This window comes from Triturus cristatus, chromosome 11 (genome assembly GCF_964204655.1).
Source record: "Triturus cristatus chromosome 11, aTriCri1.1, whole genome shotgun sequence".
Taxonomy (NCBI): Eukaryota; Metazoa; Chordata; class Amphibia; order Caudata; family Salamandridae; genus Triturus; species Triturus cristatus.
The window spans coordinates 937,917,445-937,943,217 of NC_140594.1; the positions used below are offsets into that span (position 1 = coordinate 937,917,445).

At 40.3% G+C, this 25,773-nt stretch overlaps 1 long non-coding RNA gene across 1 annotated transcript in view; it reads left to right on the forward strand.

The window, feature by feature from the left end:
• Window positions 1-2,209: 2,209 nt before the first annotated feature.
• LOC146785708 (uncharacterized) overlaps window positions 2,210-25,773 on the forward strand; it is a 50,864-nt gene continuing 27,300 nt past the window's right edge. Inside the window, exons 1-18 of the long non-coding RNA XR_014970773.1 lie at window positions 2,210-2,332; window positions 3,584-3,706; window positions 4,924-5,077; window positions 6,295-6,447; window positions 7,665-7,820; window positions 9,038-9,189; window positions 10,407-10,562; window positions 11,780-11,932; window positions 13,150-13,302; window positions 14,520-14,675; window positions 15,893-16,044; window positions 17,296-17,417; window positions 18,635-18,787; window positions 20,005-20,157; window positions 21,375-21,527; window positions 22,745-22,897; window positions 24,115-24,267; window positions 25,485-25,640. This is a non-coding gene — a long non-coding RNA (uncharacterized LOC146785708). The remainder of the gene's footprint in view (window positions 2,333-3,583; window positions 3,707-4,923; window positions 5,078-6,294; window positions 6,448-7,664; window positions 7,821-9,037; window positions 9,190-10,406; window positions 10,563-11,779; window positions 11,933-13,149; window positions 13,303-14,519; window positions 14,676-15,892; window positions 16,045-17,295; window positions 17,418-18,634; window positions 18,788-20,004; window positions 20,158-21,374; window positions 21,528-22,744; window positions 22,898-24,114; window positions 24,268-25,484; window positions 25,641-25,773) is intronic.

Genomic DNA, 25,773 nt, shown 5'->3' on the forward strand with positions numbered 1-25,773 from the left:
GTGGTTCAGAGTCCTTTACCATTCCCCCTCCTACTTGCCTTGTAGTCATGAATACAGATAGTAACCTACTGCATAACTTCTGATGTCATCCTCCTGTGTGGTCAGCTGCCACAAGGACAATTGGTCCAGTGGTGCGCTGACATCATAAAGCTAATCAGATGTTGTCTGACATGAGGGCCACTCTGTTGCCTAGCAAGCTGACATCATAAAGCTAAAGCAAGATGTTGTCGGATATGAGGGCCACTCTGTTGGCTAACAAGCAGTAGGATACATTGATGTTGGTAACTAAATGAGTAGCAGGGTGGACAGGATGTCCAACTGAAAACTAAGATGAAAGAAATTAGGAAAGTTTTTGAGACTTCTCGTTTTGTATCAACGTACGTTTGAGGATAAGAGTCTTCTTCACCATTTCTGAAGTGGTGGGAATTGGCTAAAATGGAGATGGTCATTATGCTATTCATAGTTTTTATTATTCCCATGAACTGTGGCATAACCCTTACTCTCAACTTATCAGCTGGCTTAATTGCTACTGGTGTACCATATCCTAAAACAAAAGAAGTAAGAATGGTTCACTGCCACTTGGCTGGCCAAAACATCTATTGATCTATGTCCTAATGTACGCGCTACAGTTGTTTAGAGAGTATTAGCAAATGAGGCAAGGGATGCAGAGAAGTATGTGAGGATAAAAAGCTAAAATTGAGATTTGATTTTCTAATGAGCTGTTGATTTTCACAATAAAAGACTCCATAGTATTGATCTGTTTACCCTTTATAAAAATCAAGATTTTTTTGTATTGCTTATAGAAAATGTGCCAACAGTGGACTTTTCCATCTGCAGATTATACTGAATGACCACCGTTGGCAGTGTTTCACAACCGAGTTTCTCTGAATTGCCGAGACTGAAGGAAAAAAAAAAAAGGAAGTCTTCCGGCATACGGCATCATTTTACCAATTTATATGGTAAGTAAAACTCCCAATCATTCCTTTAGGCATTAAAAAGTTCACAGCATCAGCATGTCCTCACTAGCTTGTAGTGGGAGACTGTGCCTGAATAGAATTTCTGTCAAGCTGAAAGTAATATGGATCACATTGTGTTGGTCATAATAATTCATAAAAGCCCGGCTGTCTCCAACGTTACTAAAGCCTGCTTTAGATCCTGGAACTAGCAATGTTCCATTCGAGCAAATTGCTGCCTTTGAGGCTGAAATGTACTACCTCATTTCAGAACGAGCGTGTTACATTCTCACGGAAGGAAGCTCATTTCACCTCTTCTCCTGCACTCCGTATGTTGGACTCTGATACTCAAGATGGATTGTTAAGGATAATCTGTTTATGTATCTCCATCCGACTTTCAAAAAGGCCCCAGTGCTTTGAGTGGTTCAGGGTCCTTAACCATTCCCCCTCCTACTTGCCTTGTAGTCATGAATACAGATAGTAACCTACTGCATAACTTCTGATGTCATCCTCCTGTGTGGTCAGCTGCCACAAGGACAATTGGTCCAGTGGTGCGCTGACATCATAAAGCTAATCAGATGTTGTCTGACATGAGGGCCACTCTGTTGCCTAGCAAGCTGACATCATAAAGCTAAAGCAAGATGTTGTCGGACATGAGGGCCACTCTGTTGGCTAACAAGCAGTAGGATACATTGATGTTGGTAACTAAATGAGTAGCAGGGTGGACAGGATGTCCAACTGAAAACTAAGATGAAAGAAATTAGGAAAGTTTTTGAGACTTCTCGTTTTGTATCAACGTACGTTTGAGGATAAGAGTCATCTTCACCATTTCTGAAGTGGTGGGAATTGGCTAAAATGGAGATGGTCATTATGCTATTCATAGTTTTTATTATTCCCATGAACTGTGGCATAACCCTTACTCTCAACTTATCAGCTGGCTTAATTGCTACTGGTGTACCATATCCTAAAACAAAAGAAGTGAGAATGGTTCACTGCCACTTGGCTGGCAAAAACATCTATTGATCTATGTCCTAATGTACGCGCTACAGTTGTTTAGAGAGTTTTAGCAAATGAGGCAAGGGATGCAGAGAAGTATGCGAGGATAAAAAGCTAAAATTGAGATTTGATTTTCTAATGAGCTGTTGATTTACACAATAAAAGACTCCATAGTATTGATCTGTTTACCCTTTATAAAAATCAAGATTTTTTTGTATTGCTTATAGAAAATGTGCCAACAGTGGACTTTTCCATCTGCAGATTATACTGAATGACCACCGGTGGCAGTGTTTCACAACCGAGTTTCTCTGAATTGCCGAGACTGAAGGAAAAAAAAAAAAGGAAGTCTTCCGGCATACGGCATCATTTTACCAATTTATATGGTAAGTAAAACTCCCAATCATTCCTTTAGGCATTAAAAAGTTCACAGCATCAGCATGTCCTCACTAGCTTGTAGTGGGAGACTGTGCCTGAATAGAATTTCTGTCAAGCTGAAAGTAATATGGATCACATTGTGTTGGTCATAATAATTCATAAAAGCCCGGCTGTCTCCAACGTTACTAAAGCCTGCTTTAGATCCTGGAACTAGCAATGTTCCATTCGAGCAAATTGCTGCCTTTGAGGCTGAAATGTACTACCTCATTTCAGAACGAGCGTGTTACATTCTCACGGAAGGAAGCTCATTTCACCTCTTCTCCTGCACTCCGTATGTTGGACTCTGATACTCAAGATGGATTGTTAAGGATAATCTGTTTATGTATCTCCATCCGACTTTCAAAAAGGCCCCAGTGCTTTGAGTGGTTCAGGGTCCTTAACCATTCCCCCTCCTACTTGCCTTGTAGTCATGAATACAGATAGTAACCTACTGCATAACTTCTGATGTCATCCTCCTGTGTGGTCAGCTGCCACAAGGACAATTGGTCCAGTGGTGCGCTGACATCATAAAGCTAATCAGATGTTGTCTGACATGAGGGCCACTCTGTTGCCTAGCAAGCTGACATCATAAAGCTAAAGCAAGATGTTGTCGGACATGAGGGCCACTCTGTTGGCTAACAAGCAGTAGGATACATTGATGTTGGTAACTAAATGAGTAGCAGGGTGGACAGGATGTCCAACTGAAAACTAAGATGAAAGAAATTAGTAAAGTTTTTGAGACTTCTCGTTTTGTATCAACGTACGTTTGAGGATAAGAGTCATCTTCACCATTTCTGAAGTGGTGGGAATTGGCTAAAATGGAGATGGTCATTATGCTATTCATAGTTTTTATTATTCCCATGAACTGTGGCATAACCCTTACTCTCAACTTATCAGCTGGCTTAATTGCTACTGGTGTACCATATCCTAAAACAAAAGAAGTGAGAATGGTTCACTGCCACTTGGCTGGCAAAAACATCTATTGATCTATGTCCTAATGTACGCGCTACAGTTGTTTAGAGAGTTTTAGCAAATGAGGCAAGGGATGCAGAGAAGTATGCGAGGATAAAAAGCTAAAATTGAGATTTGATTTTCTAATGAGCTGTTGATTTACACAATAAAAGACTCCATAGTATTGATCTGTTTACCCTTTATAAAAATCAAGATTTTTTTGTATCGCTTATAGAAAATGTGCTAACAGTGGACTTTTCCATCTGCAGATTATACTGAATGACCACCGGTGGCAGTGTTTCACAACCGAGTTTCTCTGAATTGCCGAGACTGAAGAAAAAAAAAAAAATTGAAGTCTTCCAGCATACGGCATCATTTTACCAATTTATATGGTAAGTAAAACTCCCAATCATTCCTTTAGGCATTAAAAAGTTCACAGCATCAGCATGTCCTCACTAGCTTGTAGTGGGAGACTGTGCCTGAATAGAATTTCTGTCAAGCTGAAAGTAATATGGATCACATTGTGTTGGTCATAATAATTCATAAAAGCCCGGCTGTCTCCAACGCTACTAAAGCCTGCTTTAGATCCTGGAACTAGCAATGTTCCATTCGAGCAAATTGCTGCCTTTGAGGCTGAAATGTACTACCTCATTTCAGAACGAGCGTGTTACATTCTCACGGAAGGAAGCTCATTTCACCTCTTCTCCTGCACTCCGTATGTTGGACTCTGATACTCAAGATGGATTGTTAAGGATAATCTGTTTATGTATCTCCATCCGACTTTCAAAAAGGCCCCAGTGCTTTGAGTGGTTCAGAGTCCTTTACCATTCCCCCTCCTACTTGCCTTGTAGTCATGAATACAGATAGTAACCTACTGCATAACTTCTGATGTCATCCTCCTGTGTGGTCAGCTGCCACAAGGACAATTGGTCCAGTGGTGCGCTGACATCATAAAGCTAATCAGATGTTGTCTGACATGAGGGCCACTCTGTTGCCTAGCAAGCTGACATCATAAAGCTAAAGCAAGATGTTGTCGGACATGATGGCCACTCTGTTGGCTAACAAGCAGTAGGATACATTGATGTTGGTAACTAAATGAGTAGCAGGGTGGACAGGATGTCCAACTGAAAACTAAGATGAAAGAAATTAGGAAAGTTTTTGAGACTTCTCGTTTTGTATCAACGTACGTTTGAGGATAAGAGTCATCTTCACCATTTCTGAAGTGGTGGGAATTGGCTAAAATGGAGATGGTCATTATGCTATTCATAGTTTTTATTATTCCCATGAACTGTGGCATAACCCTTACTCTCAACTTATCAGCTGGCTTAATTGCTACTGGTGTACCATATCCTAAAACAAAAGAAGTGAGAATGGTTCACTGCCACTTGGCTGGCAAAAACATCTATTGATCTATGTCCTAATGTACGCGCTACAGTTGTTTAGAGAGTTTTAGCAAATGAGGCAAGGGATGCAGAGAAGTATGCGAGGATAAAAAGCTAAAATTGAGATTTGATTTTCTAATGAGCTGTTGATTTACACAATAAAAGACTCCATAGTATTGATCTGTTTACCCTTTATAAAAATCAAGATTTTTTTGTATTGCTTATAGAAAATGTGCCAACAGTGGACTTTTCCATCTGCAGATTATACTGAATGACCACCGGTGGCAGTGTTTCACAACAGTTTCTCTGAATTGCCGAGACTGAAGGAAAAAAAAAAAAGGAAGTCTTCCGGCATACGGCATCATTTTACCAATTTATATGGTAAGTAAAACTCCCAATCATTCCTTTAGGCATTAAAAAGTTCACAGCATCAGCATGTCCTCACTAGCTTGTAGTGGGAGACTGTGCCTGAATAGAATTTCTGTCAAGCTGAAAGTAATATGGATCACATTGTGTTGGTCATAATAATTCATAAAAGCCCGGCTGTCTCCAACGTTACTAAAGCCTGCTTTAGATCCTGGAACTAGCAATGTTCCATTCGAGCAAATTGCTGCCTTTGAGGCTGAAATGTACTACCTCATTTCAGAACGAGCGTGTTACATTCTCACGGAAGGAAGCTCATTTCACCTCTTCTCCTGCACTCCGTATGTTGGACTCTGATACTCAAGATGGATTGTTAAGGATAATCTGTTTATGTATCTCCATCCGACTTTCAAAAAGGCCCCAGTGCTTTGAGTGGTTCAGAGTCCTTTACCATTCCCCCTCCTACTTGCCTTGTAGTCATGAATACAGATAGTAACCTACTGCATAACTTCTGATGTCATCCTCCTGTGTGGTCAGCTGCCACAAGGACAATTGGTCCAGTGGTGCGCTGACATCATAAAGCTAATCAGATGTTGTCTGACATGAGGGCCACTCTGTTGCCTAGCAAGCTGACATCATAAAGCTAAAGCAAGATGTTGTCGGACATGAGGGCCACTCTGTTGGCTAACAAGCAGTAGGATACATTGATGTTGGTAACTAAATGAGTAGCAGGGTGGACAGGATGTCCAACTGAAAACTAAGATGAAAGAAATTAGGAAAGTTTTTGAGACTTCTCATTTTGTATCAACGTACGTTTGAGGATAAGAGTCATCTTCACCATTTCTGAAGTGGTGGGAATTGGCTAAAATGGAGATGGTCATTATGCTATTCATAGTTTTTATTATTCCCATGAACTGTGGCATAACCCTTACTCTCAACTTATCAGCTGGCTTAATTGCTACTGGTGTACCATATCCTAAAACAAAAGAAGTGAGAATGGTTCACTGCCACTTGGCTGGCAAAAACATCTATTGATCTATGTCATAATGTAGGCGCTACAGATGTTTAGAGAGTTTTAGCAAATGAGGCAAGGGATGCAGAGAAGTATGCGAGGATAAAAAGCTAAAATTGAGATTTGATTTTCTAATGAGCTGTTGATTTACACAATAAAAGACTCCATAGTATTGATCTGTTTACCCTTTATAAAAATCAAGATTTTTTTGTATTGCTTATAGAAAATGTGCCAACAGTGGACTTTTACATCTGCTGATTATACTGAATGACCACCGGTGGCAGTGTTTCACAACAGTTTCTCTGAATTGCCGAGACTGAAGGAAAAAAAAAAAGGAAGTCTTCCGGCATACGGCATCATTTTACCAATTTATATGGTAAGTAAATCTCCCAATCATTCCTTTAGGCATTAAAAAGTTCACAGCATCAGCATGTCCTCACTAGCTTGTAGTGGGAGACTGTGCCTGAATAGAATTTCTGTCAAGCTGAAAGTAATATGGATCACATTGTGTTGGTCATAATAATTCATAAAAGCCCGGCTGTCTCCAACGTTACTAAAGCCTGCTTTAGATCCTGGAACTAGCAATGTTCCATTCGAGCAAATTGCTGCCTTTGAGGCTGAAATGTACTACCTCATTTCAGAACGAGCGTGTTACATTCTCACGGAAGGAAGCTCATTTCACCTCTTCTCCTGCACTCCGTATGTTGGACTCTGATACTCAAGATGGATTGTTAAGGATAATCTGTTTATGTATCTCCATCCGACTTTCAAAAAGGCCCCAGTGCTTTGAGTGGTTCAGAGTCCTTTACCATTCCCCCTCCTACTTGCCTTGTAGTCATGAATACAGATAGTAACCTACTGCATAACTTCTGATGTCATCCTCCTGTGTGGTCAGCTGCCACAAGGACAATTGGTCCAGTGGTGCGCTGACATCATGAAGCTAATCAGATGTTGTCTGACATGAGGGCCACTCTGTTGCCTAGCAAGCTGACATCATAAAGCTAAAGCAAGATGTTGTCGGACATGAGGGCCACTCTGTTGGCTAACAAGCAGTAGGATACATTGATGTTGGTAACTAAATGAGTAGCAGGGTGGACAGGATGTCCAACTGAAAACTAAGATGAAAGAAATTAGGAAAGTTTTTGAGACTTCTCGTTTTGTATCAACGTACGTTTGAGGATAAGAGTCATCTTCACCATTTCTGAAGTGGTGGGAATTGGCTAAAATGGAGATGGTCATTATGCTATTCATAGTTTTTATTATTCCCATGAACTGTGGCATAACCCTTACTCTCAACTTATCAGCTGGCTTAATTGCTACTGGTGTACCATATCCTAAAACAAAAGAAGTGAGAATGGTTCACTGCCACTTGGCTGGCAAAAACATCTATTGATCTATGTCATAATGTACGCGCTACAGATGTTTAGAGAGTTTTAGCAAATGAGGCAAGGGATGCAGAGAAGTATGCGAGGATAAAAAGCTAAAATTGAGATTTGATTTTCTAATGAGCTGTTGATTTACACAATAAAAGACTCCATAGTATTGATCTGTTTACCCTTTATAAAAATCAAGATTTTTTTGTATTGCTTATAGAAAATGTGCCAACAGTGGACTTTTCCATCTGCAGATTATACTGAATGACCACCGGTGGCAGTGTTTCACAACCGAGTTTCTCTGAATTGCCGAGACTGAAGGAAAAAAAAAAAAGGAAGTCTTCCGGCATACGGCATCATTTTACCAATTTATATGGTAAGTAAAACTCCCAATCATTCCTTTAGGCATTAAAAAGTTCACAGCATCAGCATGTCCTCACTAGCTTGTAGTGGGAGACTGTGCCTGAATAGAATTTCTGTCAAGCTGAAAGTAATATGGATCACATTGTGTTGGTCATAATAATTCATAAAAGCCCGGCTGTCTCCAACGTTACTAAAGCCTGCTTTAGATCCTGGAACTAGCAATGTTCCATTCGAGCAAATTGCTGCCTTTGAGGCTGAAATGTACTACCTCATTTCAGAACGAGCGTGTTACATTCTCACGGAAGGAAGCTCATTTCACCTCTTCTCCTGCACTCCGTATGTTGGACTCTGATACTCAAGATGGATTGTTAAGGATAATCTGTTTATGTATCTCCATCCGACTTTCAAAAAGGCCCCAGTGCTTTGAGTGGTTCAGAGTCCTTTACCATTCCCCCTCCTACTTGCCTTGTAGTCATGAATACAGATAGTAACCTACTGCATAACTTCTGATGTCATCCTCCTGTGTGGTCAGCTGCCACAAGGACAATTGGTCCAGTGGTGCGCTGACATCATAAAGCTAATCAGATGTTGTCTGACATGAGGGCCACTCTGTTGCCTAGCAAGCTGACATCATAAAGCTAAAGCAAGATGTTGTCGGACATGAGGGCCACTCTGTTGGCTAACAAGCAGTAGGATACATTGATGTTGGTAACTAAATGAGTAGCAGGGTGGACAGGATGTCCAACTGAAAACTAAGATGAAAGAAATTAGGAAAGTTTTTGAGACTTCTCATTTTGTATCAACGTACGTTTGAGGATAAGAGTCATCTTCACCATTTCTGAAGTGGTGGGAATTGGCTAAAATGGAGATGGTCATTATGCTATTCATAGTTTTTATTATTCCCATGAACTGTGGCATAACCCTTACTCTCAACTTATCAGCTGGCTTAATTGCTACTGGTGTACCATATCCTAAAACAAAAGAAGTGAGAATGGTTCACTGCCACTTGGCTGGCAAAAACATCTATTGATCTATGTCATAATGTACGCGCTACAGATGTTTAGAGAGTTTTAGCAAATGAGGCAAGGGATGCAGAGAAGTATGCTAGGATAAAAAGCTAAAATTGAGATTTGATTTTCTAATGAGCTGTTGATTTACACAATAAAAGACTCCATAGTATTGATCTGTTTACCCTTTATAAAAATCAAGATTTTTTTGTATTGCTTATAGAAAATGTGCCAACAGTGGACTTTTACATCTGCTGATTATACTGAATGACCACCGGTGGCAGTGTTTCACAACAGTTTCTCTGAATTGCCGAGACTGAAGGAAAAAAAAAAGGAAGTCTTCCGGCATACGGCATCATTTTACCAATTTATATGGTAAGTAAATCTCCCAATCATTCCTTTAGGCATTAAAAAGTTCACAGCATCAGCATGTCCTCACTAGCTTGTAGTGGGAGACTGTGCCTGAATAGAATTTCTGTCAAGCTGAAAGTAATATGGATCACATTGTGTTGGTCATAATAATTCATAAAAGCCCGGCTGTCTCCAACGCTACTAAAGCCTGCTTTAGATCCTGGAACTAGCAATGTTCCATTCGAGCAAATTGCTGCCTTTGAGGCTGAAATGTACTACCTCATTTCAGAACGAGCGTGTTACATTCTCACGGAAGGAAGCTCATTTCACCTCTTCTCCTGCACTCCGTATGTTGGACTCTGATACTCAAGATGGATTGTTAAGGATAATCTGTTTATGTATCTCCATCCGACTTTCAAAAAGGCCCCAGTGCTTTGAGTGGTTCAGAGTCCTTTACCATTCCCCCTCCTACTTGCCTTGTAGTCATGAATACAGATAGTAACCTACTGCATAACTTCTGATGTCATCCTCCTGTGTGGTCAGCTGCCACAAGGACAATTGGTCCAGTGGTGCGCTGACATCATAAAGCTAATCAGATGTTGTCTGACATGAGGGCCACTCTGTTGCCTAGCAAGCTGACATCATAAAGCTAAAGCAAGATGTTGTCGGATATGAGGGCCACTCTGTTGGCTAACAAGCAGTAGGATACATTGATGTTGGTAACTAAATGAGTAGCAGGGTGGACAGGATGTCCAACTGAAAACTAAGATGAAAGAAATTAGGAAAGTTTTTGAGACTTCTCGTTTTGTATCAACGTACGTTTGAGGATAAGAGTCTTCTTCACCATTTCTGAAGTGGTGGGAATTGGCTAAAATGGAGATGGTCATTATGCTATTCATAGTTTTTATTATTCCCATGAACTGTGGCATAACCCTTACTCTCAACTTATCAGCTGGCTTAATTGCTACTGGTGTACCATATCCTAAAACAAAAGAAGTAAGAATGGTTCACTGCCACTTGGCTGGCCAAAACATCTATTGATCTATGTCCTAATGTACGCGCTACAGTTGTTTAGAGAGTATTAGCAAATGAGGCAAGGGATGCAGAGAAGTATGTGAGGATAAAAAGCTAAAATTGAGATTTGATTTTCTAATGAGCTGTTGATTTTCACAATAAAAGACTCCATAGTATTGATCTGTTTACCCTTTATAAAAATCAAGATTTTTTTGTATTGCTTATAGAAAATGTGCCAACAGTGGACTTTTCCATCTGCAGATTATACTGAATGACCACCGGTGGCAGTGTTTCACGACCGAGTTTCTCTGAATTGCCGAGACTGAAGGAAAAAAAAAAAAGGAAGTCTTCCGGCATACGGCATCATTTTACCAATTTATATGGTAAGTAAAACTCCCAATCATTCCTTTAGGCATTAAAAAGTTCACAGCATCAGCATGTCCTCACTAGCTTGTAGTGGGAGACTGTGCCTGAATAGAATTTCTGTCAAGCTGAAAGTAATATGGATCACATTGTGTTGGTCATAATAATTCATAAAAGCCCGGCTGTCTCCAACGTTACTAAAGCCTGCTTTAGATCCTGGAACTAGCAATGTTCCATTCGAGCAAATTGCTGCCTTTGAGGCTGAAATGTACTACCTCATTTCAGAACGAGCGTGTTACATTCTCACGGAAGGAAGCTCATTTCACCTCTTCTCCTGCACTCCGTATGTTGGACTCTGATACTCAAGATGGATTGTTAAGGATAATCTGTTTATGTATCTCCATCCGACTTTCAAAAAGGCCCCAGTGCTTTGAGTGGTTCAGGGTCCTTAACCATTCCCCCTCCTACTTGCCTTGTAGTCATGAATACAGATAGTAACCTACTGCATAACTTCTGATGTCATCCTCCTGTGTGGTCAGCTGCCACAAGGACAATTGGTCCAGTGGTGCGCTGACATCATAAAGCTAATCAGATGTTGTCTGACATGAGGGCCACTCTGTTGCCTAGCAAGCTGACATCATAAAGCTAAAGCAAGATGTTGTCGGACATGAGGGCCACTCTGTTGGCTAACAAGCAGTAGGATACATTGATGTTGGTAACTAAATGAGTAGCAGGGTGGACAGGATGTCCAACTGAAAACTAAGATGAAAGAAATTAGGAAAGTTTTTGAGACTTCTCGTTTTGTATCAACGTACGTTTGAGGATAAGAGTCATCTTCACCATTTCTGAAGTGGTGGGAATTGGCTAAAATGGAGATGGTCATTATGCTATTCATAGTTTTTATTATTCCCATGAACTGTGGCATAACCCTTACTCTCAACTTATCAGCTGGCTTAATTGCTACTGGTGTACCATATCCTAAAACAAAAGAAGTGAGAATGGTTCACTGCCACTTGGCTGGCAAAAACATCTATTGATCTATGTCCTAATGTACGCGCTACAGTTGTTTAGAGAGTTTTAGCAAATGAGGCAAGGGATGCAGAGAAGTATGCGAGGATAAAAAGCTAAAATTGAGATTTGATTTTCTAATGAGCTGTTGATTTGCACAATAAAAGACTCCATAGTATTGATCTGTTTACCCTTTATAAAAATCAAGATTTTTTTGTATCGCTTATAGAAAATGTGCTAACAGTGGACTTTTCCATCTGCAGATTATACTGAATGACCACCGGTGGCAGTGTTTCACAACAGTTTCTCTGAATTGCCGAGACTGAAGGAAAAAAAAAAAGGAAGTCTTCCGGCATACGGCATCATTTTACCAATTTATATGGTAAGTAAAACTCCCAATCATTCCTTTAGGCATTAAAAAGTTCACAGCATCAGCATGTCCTCACTAGCTTGTAGTGGGAGACTGTGCCTGAATAGAATTTCTGTCAAGCTGAAAGTAATATGGATCACATTGTGTTGGTCATAATAATTCATAAAAGCCCGGCTGTCTCCAACGTTACTAAAGCCTGCTTTAGATCCTGGAACTAGCAATGTTCCATTCGAGCAAATTGCTGCCTTTGAGGCTGAAATGTACTACCTCATTTCAGAACGAGCGTGTTACATTCTCACGGAAGGAAGCTCATTTCACCTCTTCTCCTGCACTCCGTATGTTGGACTCTGATACTCAAGATGGATTGTTAAGGATAATCTGTTTATGTATCTCCATCCGACTTTCAAAAAGGCCCCAGTGCTTTGAGTGGTTCAGAGTCCTTTACCATTCCCCCTCCTACTTGCCTTGTAGTCATGAATACAGATAGTAACCTACTGCATAACTTCTGATGTCATCCTCCTGTGTGGTCAGCTGCCACAAGGACAATTGGTCCAGTGGTGCGCTGACATCATAAAGCTAATCAGATGTTGTCTGACATGAGGGCCACTCTGTTGCCTAGCAAGCTGACATCATAAAGCTAAAGCAAGATGTTGTCGGACATGAGGGCCACTCTGTTGGCTAACAAGCAGTAGGATACATTGATGTTGGTAACTAAATGAGTAGCAGGGTGGACAGGATGTCCAACTGAAAACTAAGATGAAAGAAATTAGGAAAGTTTTTGAGACTTCTCATTTTGTATCAACGTACGTTTGAGGATAAGAGTCATCTTCACCATTTCTGAAGTGGTGGGAATTGGCTAAAATGGAGATGGTCATTATGCTATTCATAGTTTTTATTATTCCCATGAACTGTGGCATAACCCTTACTCTCAACTTATCAGCTGGCTTAATTGCTACTGGTGTACCATATCCTAAAACAAAAGAAGTGAGAATGGTTCACTGCCACTTGGCTGGCAAAAACATCTATTGATCTATGTCATAATGTACGCGCTACAGATGTTTAGAGAGTTTTAGCAAATGAGGCAAGGGATGCAGAGAAGTATGCGAGGATAAAAAGCTAAAATTGAGATTTGATTTTCTAATGAGCTGTTGATTTACACAATAAAAGACTCCATAGTATTGATCTGTTTACCCTTTATAAAAATCAAGATTTTTTTGTATTGCTTATAGAAAATGTGCCAACAGTGGACTTTTACATCTGCTGATTATACTGAATGACCACCGGTGGCAGTGTTTCACAACAGTTTCTCTGAATTGCCGAGACTGAAGGAAAAAAAAAAAGGAAGTCTTCCGGCATACGGCATCATTTTACCAATTTATATGGTAAGTAAATCTCCCAATCATTCCTTTAGGCATTAAAAAGTTCACAGCATCAGCATGTCCTCACTAGCTTGTAGTGGGAGACTGTGCCTGAATAGAATTTCTGTCAAGCTGAAAGTAATATGGATCACATTGTGTTGGTCATAATAATTCATAAAAGCCCGGCTGTCTCCAACGTTACTAAAGCCTGCTTTAGATCCTGGAACTAGCAATGTTCCATTCGAGCAAATTGCTGCCTTTGAGGCTGAAATGTACTACCTCATTTCAGAACGAGCGTGTTACATTCTCACGGAAGGAAGCTCATTTCACCTCTTCTCCTGCACTCCGTATGTTGGACTCTGATACTCAAGATGGATTGTTAAGGATAATCTGTTTATGTATCTCCATCCGACTTTCAAAAAGGCCCCAGTGCTTTGAGTGGTTCAGAGTCCTTTACCATTCCCCCTCCTACTTGCCTTGTAGTCATGAATACAGATAGTAACCTACTGCATAACTTCTGATGTCATCCTCCTGTGTGGTCAGCTGCCACAAGGACAATTGGTCCAGTGGTGCGCTGACATCATGAAGCTAATCAGATGTTGTCTGACATGAGGGCCACTCTGTTGCCTAGCAAGCTGACATCATAAAGCTAAAGCAAGATGTTGTCGGACATGAGGGCCACTCTGTTGGCTAACAAGCAGTAGGATACATTGATGTTGGTAACTAAATGAGTAGCAGGGTGGACAGGATGTCCAACTGAAAACTAAGATGAAAGAAATTAGGAAAGTTTTTGAGACTTCTCGTTTTGTATCAACGTACGTTTGAGGATAAGAGTCATCTTCACCATTTCTGAAGTGGTGGGAATTGGCTAAAATGGAGATGGTCATTATGCTATTCATAGTTTTTATTATTCCCATGAACTGTGGCATAACCCTTACTCTCAACTTATCAGCTGGCTTAATTGCTACTGGTGTACCATATCCTAAAACAAAAGAAGTGAGAATGGTTCACTGCCACTTGGCTGGCAAAAACATCTATTGATCTATGTCATAATGTACGCGCTACAGATGTTTAGAGAGTTTTAGCAAATGAGGCAAGGGATGCAGAGAAGTATGCGAGGATAAAAAGCTAAAATTGAGATTTGATTTTCTAATGAGCTGTTGATTTACACAATAAAAGACTCCATAGTATTGATCTGTTTACCCTTTATAAAAATCAAGATTTTTTTGTATTGCTTATAGAAAATGTGCCAACAGTGGACTTTTCCATCTGCAGATTATACTGAATGACCACCGGTGGCAGTGTTTCACAACCGAGTTTCTCTGAATTGCCGAGACTGAAGGAAAAAAAAAAAAGGAAGTCTTCCGGCATACGGCATCATTTTACCAATTTATATGGTAAGTAAAACTCCCAATCATTCCTTTAGGCATTAAAAAGTTCACAGCATCAGCATGTCCTCACTAGCTTGTAGTGGGAGACTGTGCCTGAATAGAATTTCTGTCAAGCTGAAAGTAATATGGATCACATTGTGTTGGTCATAATAATTCATAAAAGCCCGGCTGTCTCCAACGTTACTAAAGCCTGCTTTAGATCCTGGAACTAGCAATGTTCCATTCGAGCAAATTGCTGCCTTTGAGGCTGAAATGTACTACCTCATTTCAGAACGAGCGTGTTACATTCTCACGGAAGGAAGCTCATTTCACCTCTTCTCCTGCACTCCGTATGTTGGACTCTGATACTCAAGATGGATTGTTAAGGATAATCTGTTTATGTATCTCCATCCGACTTTCAAAAAGGCCCCAGTGCTTTGAGTGGTTCAGAGTCCTTTACCATTCCCCCTCCTACTTGCCTTGTAGTCATGAATACAGATAGTAACCTACTGCATAACTTCTGATGTCATCCTCCTGTGTGGTCAGCTGCCACAAGGACAATTGGTCCAGTGGTGCGCTGACATCATAAAGCTAATCAGATGTTGTCTGACATGAGGGCCACTCTGTTGCCTAGCAAGCTGACATCATAAAGCTAAAGCAAGATGTTGTCGGACATGAGGGCCACTCTGTTGGCTAACAAGCAGTAGGATACATTGATGTTGGTAACTAAATGAGTAGCAGGGTGGACAGGATGTCCAACTGAAAACTAAGATGAAAGAAATTAGGAAAGTTTTTGAGACTTCTCATTTTGTATCAACGTACGTTTGAGGATAAGAGTCATCTTCACCATTTCTGAAGTGGTGGGAATTGGCTAAAATGGAGATGGTCATTATGCTATTCATAGTTTTTATTATTCCCATGAACTGTGGCATAACCCTTACTCTCAACTTATCAGCTGGCTTAATTGCTACTGGTGTACCATATCCTAAAACAAAAGAAGTGAGAATGGTTCACTGCCACTTGGCTGGCAAAAACATCTATTGATCTATGTCATAATGTACGCGCTACAGATGTTTAGAGAGTTTTAGCAAATGAGGCAAGGGATGCAGAGAAGTATGCTAGGATAAAAAGCTAAAATTGAGATTTGATTTTCTAATGAGCTGTTGATTTACACAATAAAAGACTCCATAGTATTGATCTGTTTACCCTTTATAAAAATCAAGATTTTTTTGTATTGCTTATAGAAAATGTGCCAACAGTGGACTTTTACATCTGCTGATTATACTGAATGACCACCGGTGGCAGTGTTTCACAACAGTTTCTCTGAATTGCCGAGACTGAAGGAAAAAAAAAAGGAAGTCTTCCGGCATACGGCATCATTTTACCAATTTATATGGTAAGTAAATCTCCCAATCATTCCTTTAGGCATTAAAAAGTTCACAGCATCAGCATGTCCTCACTAGCTTGTAGTGGGAGACTGTGCCTGAATAGAATTTCTGTCAAGCTGAAAGTAATATGGATCACATTGTGTTGGTCATAATAATTCATAAAAGCCCGGCTGTCTCCAACGCTACTAAAGCCTGCTTTAGATCCTGGAACTAGCAATGTTCCATTCGAGCAAATTGCTGCCTTTGAGGCTGAAATGTACTACCTCATTTCAGAACGAGCGTGTTACATTCTCACGGAAGGAAGCTCATTTCACCTCTTCTCCTGCACTCCGTATGTTGGACTCTGATACTCAAGATGGATTGTTAAGGATAATCTGTTTATGTATCTCCATCCGACTTTCAAAAAGGCCCCAGTGCTTTGAGTGGTTCAGAGTCCTTTACCATTCCCCCTCCTACTTGCCTTGTAGTCATGAATACAGATAGTAACCTACTGCATAACTTCTGATGTCATCCTCCTGTGTGGTCAGCTGCCACAAGGACAATTGGTCCAGTGGTGCGCTGACATCATAAAGCTAATCAGATGTTGTCTGACATGAGGGCCACTCTGTTGCCTAGCAAGCTGACATCATAAAGCTAAAGCAAGATGTTGTCGGATATGAGGGCCACTCTGTTGGCTAACAAGCAGTAGGATACATTGATGTTGGTAACTAAATGAGTAGCAGGGTGGACAGGATGTCCAACTGAAAACTAAGATGAAAGAAATTAGGAAAGTTTTTGAGACTTCTCGTTTTGTATCAACGTACGTTTGAGGATAAGAGTCTTCTTCACCATTTCTGAAGTGGTGGGAATTGGCTAAAATGGAGATGGTCATTATGCTATTCATAGTTTTTATTATTCCCATGAACTGTGGCATAACCCTTACTCTCAACTTATCAGCTGGCTTAATTGCTACTGGTGTACCATATCCTAAAACAAAAGAAGTAAGAATGGTTCACTGCCACTTGGCTGGCCAAAACATCTATTGATCTATGTCCTAATGTACGCGCTACAGTTGTTTAGAGAGTATTAGCAAATGAGGCAAGGGATGCAGAGAAGTATGTGAGGATAAAAAGCTAAAATTGAGATTTGATTTTCTAATGAGCTGTTGATTTTCACAATAAAAGACTCCATAGTATTGATCTGTTTACCCTTTATAAAAATCAAGATTTTTTTGTATTGCTTATAGAAAATGTGCCAACAGTGGACTTTTCCATCTGCAGATTATACTGAATGACCACCGGTGGCAGTGTTTCACGACCGAGTTTCTCTGAATTGCCGAGACTGAAGGAAAAAAAAAAAAGGAAGTCTTCCGGCATACGGCATCATTTTACCAATTTATATGGTAAGTAAAACTCCCAATCATTCCTTTAGGCATTAAAAAGTTCACAGCATCAGCATGTCCTCACTAGCTTGTAGTGGGAGACTGTGCCTGAATAGAATTTCTGTCAAGCTGAAAGTAATATGGATCACATTGTGTTGGTCATAATAATTCATAAAAGCCCGGCTGTCTCCAACGTTACTAAAGCCTGCTTTAGATCCTGGAACTAGCAATGTTCCATTCGAGCAAATTGCTGCCTTTGAGGCTGAAATGTACTACCTCATTTCAGAACGAGCGTGTTACATTCTCACGGAAGGAAGCTCATTTCACCTCTTCTCCTGCACTCCGTATGTTGGACTCTGATACTCAAGATGGATTGTTAAGGATAATCTGTTTATGTATCTCCATCCGACTTTCAAAAAGGCCCCAGTGCTTTGAGTGGTTCAGGGTCCTTAACCATTCCCCCTCCTACTTGCCTTGTAGTCATGAATACAGATAGTAACCTACTGCATAACTTCTGATGTCATCCTCCTGTGTGGTCAGCTGCCACAAGGACAATTGGTCCAGTGGTGCGCTGACATCATAAAGCTAATCAGATGTTGTCTGACATGAGGGCCACTCTGTTGCCTAGCAAGCTGACATCATAAAGCTAAAGCAAGATGTTGTCGGACATGAGGGCCACTCTGTTGGCTAACAAGCAGTAGGATACATTGATGTTGGTAACTAAATGAGTAGCAGGGTGGACAGGATGTCCAACTGAAAACTAAGATGAAAGAAATTAGGAAAGTTTTTGAGACTTCTCGTTTTGTATCAACGTACGTTTGAGGATAAGAGTCATCTTCACCATTTCTGAAGTGGTGGGAATTGGCTAAAATGGAGATGGTCATTATGCTATTCATAGTTTTTATTATTCCCATGAACTGTGGCATAACCCTTACTCTCAACTTATCAGCTGGCTTAATTGCTACTGGTGTACCATATCCTAAAACAAAAGAAGTGAGAATGGTTCACTGCCACTTGGCTGGCAAAAACATCTATTGATCTATGTCCTAATGTACGCGCTACAGTTGTTTAGAGAGTTTTAGCAAATGAGGCAAGGGATGCAGAGAAGTATGCGAGGATAAAAAGCTAAAATTGAGATTTGATTTTCTAATGAGCTGTTGATTTGCACAATAAAAGACTCCATAGTATTGATCTGTTTACCCTTTATAAAAATCAAGATTTTTTTGTATCGCTTATAGAAAATGTGCTAACAGTGGACTTTTCCATCTGCAGATTATACTGAATGACCACCGGTGGCAGTGTTTCACAACAGTTTCTCTGAATTGCCGAGACTGAAGGAAAAAAAAAAAGGAAGTCTTCCGGCATACGGCATCATTTTACCAATTTATATGGTAAGTAAAACTCCCAATCATTCCTTTAGGCATTAAAAAGTTCACAGCATCAGCATGTCCTCACTAGCTTGTAGTGGGAGACTGTGCCTGAATAGAATTTCTGTCAAGCTGAAAGTAATATGGATCACATTGTGTTGGTCATAATAATTCATAAAAGCCCGGCTGTCTCCAACGTTACTAAAGCCTGCTTTAGATCCTGGAACTAGCAATGTTCCATTCGAGCAAATTGCTGCCTTTGAGGCTGAAATGTACTACCTCATTTCAGAACGAGCGTGTTACATTCTCACGGAAGGAAGCTCATTTCACCTCTTCTCCTGCACTCCGTATGTTGGACTCTGATACTCAAGATGGATTGTTAAGGATAATCTGTTTATGTATCTCCATCCGACTTTCAAAAAGGCCCCAGTGCTTTGAGTGGTTCAGAGTCCTTTACCATTCCCCCTCCTACTTGCCTTGTAGTCATGAATACAGATAGTAACCTACTGCATAACTTCTGATGTCATCCTCCTGTGTGGTCAGCTGCCACAAGGACAATTGGTCCAGTGGTGCGCTGACATCATAAAGCTAATCAGATGTTGTCTGACATGAGGGCCACTCTGTTGCCTAGCAAGCTGACATCATAAAGCTAAAGCAAGATGTTGTCGGACATGAGGGCCACTCTGTTGGCTAACAAGCAGTAGGATACATTGATGTTGGTAACTAAATGAGTAGCAGGGTGGACAGGATGTCCAACTGAAAACTAAGATGAAAGAAATTAGGAAAGTTTTTGAGACTTCTCATTTTGTATCAACGTACGTTTGAGGATAAGAGTCATCTTCACCATTTCTGAAGTGGTGGGAATTGGCTAAAATGGAGATGGTCATTATGCTATTCATAGTTTTTATTATTCCCATGAACTGTGGCATAACCCTTACTCTCAACTTATCAGCTGGCTTAATTGCTACTGGTGTACCATATCCTAAAACAAAAGAAGTGAGAATGGTTCACTGCCACTTGGCTGGCAAAAACATCTATTGATCTATGTCATAATGTACGCGCTACAGATGTTTAGAGAGTTTTAGCAAATGAGGCAAGGGATGCAGAGAAGTATGCTAGGATAAAAAGCTAAAATTGAGATTTGATTTTCTAATGAGCTGTTGATTTACACAATAAAAGACTCCATAGTATTGATCTGTTTACCCTTTATAAAAATCAAGATTTTTTTGTATTGCTTATAGAAAATGTGCCAACAGTGGACTTTTACATCTGCTGATTATACTGAATGACCACCGGTGGCAGTGTTTCACAACAGTTTCTCTGAATTGCCGAGACTGAAGGAAAAAAAAAAAGGAAGTCTTCCGGCATACGGCATCATTTTACCAATTTATATGGTAAGTAAATCTCCCAATCATTCCTTTAGGCATTAAAAAGTTCACAGCATCAGCATGTCCTCACTAGCTTGTAGTGGGAGACTGTGCCTGAATAGAATTTCTGTCAAGCTGAAAGTAATATGGATCACATTGTGTTGGTCATAATAATTCATAAAAGCCCGGCTGTCTCCAACGCTACTAAAGCCTGCTTTAGATCCTGGAACTAGCAATGTTCCATTCGAGCAAATTGCTGCCTTTGAGGCTGAAATGTACTACCTCATTTCAGAACGAGCGTGTTACATTCTCACGGAAGGAAGCTCATTTCACCTCTTCTCCTGCACTCCGTATGTTGGACTCTGATACTCAAGATGGATTGTTAAGGATAATCTGTTTATGTATCTCCATCCGACTTTCAAAAAGGCCCCAGTGCTTTGAGTGGTTCAGAGTCCTTTACCATTCCCCCTCCTACTTGCCTTGTAGTCATGAATACAGATAGTAACCTACTGCATAACTTCTGATGTCATCCTCCTGTGTGGTCAGCTGCCACAAGGACAATTGGTCCAGTGGTGCGCTGACATCATAAAGCTAATCAGATGTTGTCTGACATGAGGGCCACTCTGTTGCCTAGCAAGCTGACATCATAAAGCTAAAGCAAGATGTTGTCGGATATGAGGGCCACTCTGTTGGCTAACAAGCAGTAGGATACATTGATGTTGGTAACTAAATGAGTAGCAGGGTGGACAGGATGTCCAACTGAAAACTAAGATGAAAGAAATTAGGAAAGTTTTTGAGACTTCTCGTTTTGTATCAACGTACGTTTGAGGATAAGAGTCTTCTTCACCATTTCTGAAGTGGTGGGAATTGGCTAAAATGGAGATGGTCATTATGCTATTCATAGTTTTTATTATTCCCATGAACTGTGGCATAACCCTTACTCTCAACTTATCAGCTGGCTTAATTGCTACTGGTGTACCATATCCTAAAACAAAAGAAGTAAGAATGGTTCACTGCCACTTGGCTGGCCAAAACATCTATTGATCTATGTCCTAATGTACGCGCTACAGTTGTTTAGAGAGTATTAGCAAATGAGGCAAGGGATGCAGAGAAGTATGTGAGGATAAAAAGCTAAAATTGAGATTTGATTTTCTAATGAGCTGTTGATTTTCACAATAAAAGACTCCATAGTATTGATCTGTTTACCCTTTATAAAAATCAAGATTTTTTTGTATTGCTTATAGAAAATGTGCCAACAGTGGACTTTTCCATCTGCAGATTATACTGAATGACCACCGGTGGCAGTGTTTCACAACAGTTTCTCTGAATTGCCGAGACTGAAGGAAAAAAAAAAAGGAAGTCTTCCGGCATACGGCATCATTTTACCAATTTATATGGTAAGTAAAACTCCCAATCATTCCTTTAGGCATTAAAAAGTTCACAGCATCAGCATGTCCTCACTAGCTTGTAGTGGGAGACTGTGCCTGAATAGAATTTCTGTCAAGCTGAAAGTAATATGGATCACATTGTGTTGGTCATAATAATTCATAAAAGCCCGGCTGTCTCCAACGTTACTAAAGCCTGCTTTAGATCCTGGAACTAGCAATGTTCCATTCGAGCAAATTGCTGCCTTTGAGGCTGAAATGTACTACCTCATTTCAGAACGAGCGTGTTACATTCTCACGGAAGGAAGCTCATTTCACCTCTTCTCCTGCACTCCGTATGTTGGACTCTGATACTCAAGATGGATTGTTAAGGATAATCTGTTTATGTATCTCCATCCGACTTTCAAAAAGGCCCCAGTGCTTTGAGTGGTTCAGAGTCCTTTACCATTCCCCCTCCTACTTGCCTTGTAGTCATGAATACAGATAGTAACCTACTGCATAACTTCTGATGTCATCCTCCTGTGTGGTCAGCTGCCACAAGGACAATTGGTCCAGTGGTGCGCTGACATCATAAAGCTAATCAGATGTTGTCTGACATGAGGGCCACTCTGTTGCCTAGCAAGCTGACATCATAAAGCTAAAGCAAGATGTTGTCGGACATGATGGCCACTCTGTTGGCTAACAAGCAGTAGGATACATTGATGTTGGTAACTAAATGAGTAGCAGGGTGGACAGGATGTCCAACTGAAAACTAAGATGAAAGAAATTAGTAAAGTTTTTGAGACTTCTCGTTTTGTATCAACGTACGTTTGAGGATAAGAGTCATCTTCACCATTTCTGAAGTGGTGGGAATTGGCTAAAATGGAGATGGTCATTATGCTATTCATAGTTTTTATTATTCCCATGAACTGTGGCATAACCCTTACTCTCAACTTATCAGCTGGCTTAATTGCTACTGGTGTACCATATCCTAAAACAAAAGAAGTGAGAATGGTTCACTGCCACTTGGCTGGCAAAAACATCTATTGATCTATGTCCTAATGTACGCGCTACAGTTGTTTAGAGAGTTTTAGCAAATGAGGCAAGGGATGCAGAGAAGTATGCGAGGATAAAAAGCTAAAATTGAGATTTGATTTTCTAATGAGCTGTTGATTTACACAATAAAAGACTCCATAGTATTGATCTGTTTACCCTTTATAAAAATCAAGATTTTTTTGTATCGCTTATAGAAAATGTGCTAACAGTGGACTTTTCCATCTGCAGATTATACTGAATGACCACCGGTGGCAGTGTTTCACAACAGTTTCTCTGAATTGCCGAGACTGAAGGAAAAAAAAAAAGGAAGTCTTCCGGCATACGGCATCATTTTACCAATTTATATGGTAAGTAAAACTCCCAATCATTCCTTTAGGCATTAAAAAGTTCACAGCATCAGCATGTCCTCACTAGCTTGTAGTGGGAGACTGTGCCTGAATAGAATTTCTGTCAAGCTGAAAGTAATATGGATCACATTGTGTTGGTCATAATAATTCATAAAAGCCCGGCTGTCTCCAACGTTACTAAAGCCTGCTTTAGATCCTGGAACTAGCAATGTTCCATTCGAGCAAATTGCTGCCTTTGAGGCTGAAATGTACTACCTCATTTCAGAACGAGCGTGTTACATTCTCACGGAAGGAAGCTCATTTCACCTCTTCTCCTGCACTCCGTATGTTGGACTCTGATACTCAAGATGGATTGTTAAGGATAATCTGTTTATGTATCTCCATCCGACTTTCAAAAAGGCCCCAGTGCTTTGAGTGGTTCAGAGTCCTTTACCATTCCCCCTCCTACTTGCCTTGTAGTCATGAATACAGATAGTAACCTACTGCATAACTTCTGATGTCATCCTCCTGTGTGGTCAGCTGCCACAAGGACAATTGGTCCAGTGGTGCGCTGACATCATAAAGCTAATCAGATGTTGTCTGACATGAGGGCCACTCTGTTGCCTAGCAAGCTGACATCATAAAGCTAAAGCAAGATGTTGTCGGACATGAGGGCCACTCTGTTGGCTAACAAGCAGTAGGATACATTGATGTTGGTAACTAAATGAGTAGCAGGGTGGACAGGATGTCCAACTGAAAACTAAGATGAAAGAAATTAGGAAAGTTTTTGAGACTTCTCATTTTGTATCAACGTACGTTTGAGGATAAGAGTCATCTTCACCATTTCTGAAGTGGTGGGAATTGGCTAAAATGGAGATGGTCATTATGCTATTCATAGTTTTTATTATTCCCATGAACTGTGGCATAACCCTTACTCTCAACTTATCAGCTGGCTTAATTGCTACTGGTGTACCATATCCTAAAACAAAAGAAGTGAGAATGGTTCACTGCCACTTGGCTGGCAAAAACATCTATTGATCTATGTCATAATGTACGCGCTACAGATGTTTAGAGAGTTTTAGCAAATGAGGCAAGGGATGCAGAGAAGTATGCTAGGATAAAAAGCTAAAATTGAGATTTGATTTTCTAATGAGCTGTTGATTTACACAATAAAAGACTCCATAGTATTGATCTGTTTACCCTTTATAAAAATCAAGATTTTTTTGTATTGCTTATAGAAAATGTGCCAACAGTGGACTTTTACATCTGCTGATTATACTGAATGACCACCGGTGGCAGTGTTTCACAACAGTTTCTCTGAATTGCCGAGACTGAAGGAAAAAAAAAAAGGAAGTCTTCCGGCATACGGCATCATTTTACCAATTTATATGGTAAGTAAATCTCCCAATCATTCCTTTAGGCATTAAAAAGTTCACAGCATCAGCATGTCCTCACTAGCTTGTAGTGGGAGACTGTGCCTGAATAGAATTTCTGTCAAGCTGAAAGTAATATGGATCACATTGTGTTGGTCATAATAATTCATAAAAGCCCGGCTGTCTCCAACGCTACTAAAGCCTGCTTTAGATCCTGGAACTAGCAATGTTCCATTCGAGCAAATTGCTGCCTTTGAGGCTGAAATGTACTACCTCATTTCAGAACGAGCGTGTTACATTCTCACGGAAGGAAGCTCATTTCACCTCTTCTCCTGCACTCCGTATGTTGGACTCTGATACTCAAGATGGATTGTTAAGGATAATCTGTTTATGTATCTCCATCCGACTTTCAAAAAGGCCCCAGTGCTTTGAGTGGTTCAGAGTCCTTTACCATTCCCCCTCCTACTTGCCTTGTAGTCATGAATACAGATAGTAACCTACTGCATAACTTCTGATGTCATCCTCCTGTGTGGTCAGCTGCCACAAGGACAATTGGTCCAGTGGTGCGCTGACATCATAAAGCTAATCAGATGTTGTCTGACATGAGGGCCACTCTGTTGCCTAGCAAGCTGACATCATAAAGCTAAAGCAAGATGTTGTCGGATATGAGGGCCACTCTGTTGGCTAACAAGCAGTAGGATACATTGATGTTGGTAACTAAATGAGTAGCAGGGTGGACAGGATGTCCAACTGAAAACTAAGATGAAAGAAATTAGGAAAGTTTTTGAGACTTCTCGTTTTGTATCAACGTACGTTTGAGGATAAGAGTCTTCTTCACCATTTCTGAAGTGGTGGGAATTGGCTAAAATGGAGATGGTCATTATGCTATTCATAGTTTTTATTATTCCCATGAACTGTGGCATAACCCTTACTCTCAACTTATCAGCTGGCTTAATTGCTACTGGTGTACCATATCCTAAAACAAAAGAAGTAAGAATGGTTCACTGCCACTTGGCTGGCCAAAACATCTATTGATCTATGTCCTAATGTACGCGCTACAGTTGTTTAGAGAGTATTAGCAAATGAGGCAAGGGATGCAGAGAAGTATGTGAGGATAAAAAGCTAAAATTGAGATTTGATTTTCTAATGAGCTGTTGATTTTCACAATAAAAGACTCCATAGTATTGATCTGTTTACCCTTTATAAAAATCAAGATTTTTTTGTATTGCTTATAGAAAATGTGCCAACAGTGGACTTTTCCATCTGCAGATTATACTGAATGACCACCGGTGGCAGTGTTTCACGACCGAGTTTCTCTGAATTGCCGAGACTGAAGGAAAAAAAAAAAAGGAAGTCTTCCGGCATACGGCATCATTTTACCAATTTATATGGTAAGTAAAACTCCCAATCATTCCTTTAGGCATTAAAAAGTTCACAGCATCAGCATGTCCTCACTAGCTTGTAGTGGGAGACTGTGCCTGAATAGAATTTCTGTCAAGCTGAAAGTAATATGGATCACATTGT